Here is a 4,233-nt window from a genome sequence, read left to right as displayed (position 1 = left end):
ACCTTAAAGCCTCTCTTTTTTGCGAATGTACCTTAATTAAGGCCTCATTAACTGATAAGTATTCTTTTTTTATGTATGGGGATCTAAATTCTTAACGTGCGTGCTTGCTCAACAAAAGATTACTGAAAAATACAAATATTTTCAGCGCAACATAGTTTTCAATGGGACTTTGTGCTGCCGAATTTAAATTCAGTTTTGCTAAAACTCATTTAGATGAGATATAATTTGGTCTCATTCACCTTTTATGGCCATTGAATGTGATGCTATAAGATGCGTGTGTACTGACGTGGGTTGTATCTATTCTTGTTTTCAAAGTGAATGAGACCAAATTATATCTCATCTAGATGAATTCTAGGTACTTCCATTTAAATTTGTGCGTACATCTCATTGCAGAAACCAAGCCACTATTCTTTTTTTATTAAAGGGCGTTAAATTTTGTTACCATACGTGCTTGCTCACAACTATACCAATTAAATTATGGATTTTTTTAATGTGAACATGGATTCAACGGGTCTCTATGTTATTTGGCGTAACAGGTCCACTAGTAGTCAAAAAAGACCCCACGAAAGGACATGCATACAACTCTCTCTAGCTATGCTACTGTAGCTAGCGTGAGTTTGTTGCAAGAGAAGGCACTAGAAAAAGCTGCCCGTACCGCCGATAGTTACTGCCCGTGGCTGCATAGATCTGCTAAAACCGGCAAGCTTAAGGTAGCTCCCAGCTGCATAGTTACTGCCCCCGTCCTATATATAAGCTAGGTGCAGCTTGCTCACCATAACAAGCTAGCGCATCTATCCACCATGGCCAAGAAGCCGAAGCTCTTCTCCGCCCTGCTCTCCTTCCTCCTCCACGGGACTAGGCCTCCGATCTCCAGCCGGGTCACTGCCACCGCCATGACTGAATCGTCACCGCACCCTTCCTCGCTGCACCACCTCGGCAGATCCTCACATCCTCCCATGGCAGAGAAGATCGCCGCCGGGCGAACCCTCGTCCTCGACGTGGACGCCGCGCTCCTCATCCCGTCGTCGTCATCCCTCTTCCCCTACTTTATGCTCGTGGCTCTCGAGGCTGGAGGATACGTACGAGGCCTCGTACTCCTCCTCCTCTACCCAATCATCTTAGGCATGGGCCGCGCCAGCGATGTGGCAGTGAGGGTGATGGCCATGGTGGCCTTCTGCGGGCTGCGCGCGAGCCGGTTCCGTGCCGGCCGCGCCGTGCTACCCAAGTGGTTCATGGAGGACGTGGTGGTTGAAGGGTTCGAGGCCATGAGGATGAGCGGCGCCGCTGGCGGGCGGAGAGTGTGCGTGACGAGGCGGTTGCCGAGAGTGATGGTGGAGGGGCTCCTGAGGGATTACCTCGGCGCCGAGGCTGTAGTCGGAAAGGAGATGAAGGTGCTGTGGGGGTTCTACACTGGACTAATGGAGGAAGAAGGCGAGGTGGTGTTGGAAGAGGAGAAGAAGATCATGGCGGAGGGTGATGATGCTCTGGGATTCTGCGGGTCGTTAGAGTTTCTCTTGCATCCTATTCCACGTTCTTGCAAGGTACGTAGTGTAACATAAATCTCCATCTAGCAAGCTGCGTGTTTTCTCTTGGCAATCACTCTCCAGAAAAAAATAACTAATCACTATATAAAGAATAACAACACCATACTCTTTATACATACATGTGTTTGTGTGTCTGTTAATTACACCCAAAAAGAAATCTAAATGGAAATATGCGAAGTACGGAGTAGTACGTGTATGCATGCACATTTCATCTGTCGAATAACTTGGTGCCGTGCTTATCATGCAATCCTTCACCTACCTACACATGCTTTTCTACCTTTTGCTCATGATCGGTTCGTGTCTTACTAAACAATAAAGTACCTTCCTCGATTCCATAATATAAGACATCTTTTGAAACTACATCAGTGTAAAAAAAAATCTTATATTATGAGACAGAGGGAATAGTAGGAGTATAGTTTGGTCAATCTCTCACCTTTCAATATTTTGATGAACGAGTCGGTGTTTGTACCATTTGTCACGAGCTTACCTTTTGAAATATGACACTTTCTCAAGGACATCACGCAATACAACACATGCTACATGACAAACTTGTAAGTCGTGACACATTTACTCTGCTCTCTGGGTACGACGTCCAGGATATCTACCTCGCGACAAGAGACGACAGGGCCACGTGGCAGGCGCCGCCGAGGAGCAAGTACCCCAAGGCCGTGGTGTTCCATGACGGCCGTCTCGCGTTCCGGCCAACCGCTGGCAGCACGCTCGCCATGTTCATGTGGCTGCCCTTCGGCGTTGCACTTGCCTCCGTCCGCCTCACCGTCGCGCTCACCGTGCCATATCGATATTCCACGCCGATCCTGGCGGCCACCGGCTTGTCATGGCGGCTCAAGGCCGGCGATGGGCCACCGCTGCAGACCGCTGGCGTCGAGCGAGGTTGCCGGCGCGGGCAGCTGTTTGTGTGCAACCACCGCACCCTCCTCGACCCGGTGTACGTGTCAGTGGCGCTGGACCGACCGGTGCGCGCCGTGTCGTATAGCCTCAGCCGGCTCTCGGAGCTCATCTCACCAATCGGCCGCACCGTGCGGCTGACACGAGACCGCGACGCCGACGGACGTGCCATGGCCCGACTCCTGGAGATGGGGGACCTCGTCTTCGTCTGCCCCGAGGGCACCACCTGCCGCGAGCCGTACCTGCTCCGGTTCAGTCCACTTTTCGCGGAGCTCAGCGACGACGTGGTCCCCGTGGGTGTCGCCGTCGAGATGGCCATGTTCTACCCCACCACGGCGGGGGGGGCTCAAGTGCCTCGACCCGTTCTTCTACATGGTCAACCCGAGGATGTGCTACACGGTGCAGTTCCTGGAGCGGGTGCGCACGGCGGTGGTCAGGGAGGGGAAGGTGCCGAGCGCCGACATGGCCAATCTCGTGCAGAAGAAGATTGGAGATGCGCTCGGATACAGCTGCACTATGCTCACCAGGAAGGACAAGTACCTCATGCTGGCCGGCAAGGACGGCGTCGTCCGCAAAGTAGACGGCAAGTGCTCGTCTCCTCCAGCGGGGAGGACGAACAACTGATGATGAATCATATCTACACCTGTCTATTTTGTCCTTACAGTTACTCGTCATGGATGAAAGTCGTTGCACACAGTTTTTCTTTGTACTAGGTGACTGTTCATTTCCTATAGCATATCTACTCCTTCTAATCCATGTTAATTGTGGCTAATTTAGTACTACAAAGTTGTAGTACTCTACTAAATTAATGGATTGGAGGGAGTATAAAAAGGTTATTGCACACGCAAATTTTTAGTGGACAACCTGCAGCTACCCGTACACTCCTACCTAGATATGAATGTTATCAACTTAATGGTAGGATATAATTACTTGGTTAATGATGGCAGTGATTTAGGCATGATAGTACTTAGTGGATGGTGCAAAACGTGTTTATAGTGTTTAACAATTTTACGGTAAACACAGGAACAAATTATACCATTGGATAGAAGCAGTTGAATGAGTGAGATTTGTTTGATCTCCACTTCTTCTTCTTTTTCTATTGGTATATATCAATATTTTAAATAGCACGCTATTTCGCCGTTATAACGCGGTTATAGCATATTTGAAAGAGAGACAATACGTTTTGGAAAAATCGGACGCTACGACGCTAATCGCGTAATTAGCGCGCTACACACGCTATAACGTTGTAACATTATAACGTTACAACGTGCAGACCATGCAAAACTGAAATAAGCACAGCCCAGCAGGCCCAGCAGGCCAAAACCAACCCACGACCACTAGCTTTATCACTCCTTTTATCAGATTCTCCCACGAGACCTAACCGGCTAACCCTAGTTCTCACTTCTCATCCCTTTCTCACTCCTTTTTATGTGCTGGATTTGGCCCTTATGCATATATTGCTTGCTCCTATGAAAAATTTAGTTGCTTAAATACTTTATTTCTAGATATATTTGATTTCTTTTGCAAACACTATTTTGAAATATAGCACGCTATAACTTGTGTAGCATTTAGAGAAGGGTCTCGCTATATTTTGTAGCGCGTTATTTAAAATATTGGTATATATAGATATAAATAGTGACAGTATATTATGGGACTGGCTAGAAACCAGTCGATTGAAAATGCAATTTGGGTCAATCGACTGGTTTGAGCCGTCCGATGAAGAATGAACATCCAAATGAGCGTATTCAACCTCCAGCCGTCGTCTTCAACCTCGAAACGCCGA

The 4,233-nt window shown here is 48.3% G+C and overlaps 1 pseudogene; it reads left to right on the top strand.

Moving 5' to 3' along the window:
• Positions 1 to 770: 770 nt before the first annotated feature.
• Positions 771 to 3,186, top strand: LOC123172631 (probable glycerol-3-phosphate acyltransferase 3; annotated as a pseudogene).
• Positions 3,187 to 4,233: the final 1,047 nt, after the last annotated feature.

Source organism: Triticum aestivum, unplaced genomic scaffold (assembly GCF_018294505.1).
Source record: "Triticum aestivum cultivar Chinese Spring unplaced genomic scaffold, IWGSC CS RefSeq v2.1 scaffold2031, whole genome shotgun sequence".
NCBI classification, from domain to species: Eukaryota; Viridiplantae; Streptophyta; class Magnoliopsida; order Poales; family Poaceae; genus Triticum; species Triticum aestivum.
The sequence above is the reverse complement of the archived record's forward strand: the minus strand, read 5'-3'. Positions and strand labels throughout refer to the sequence as shown.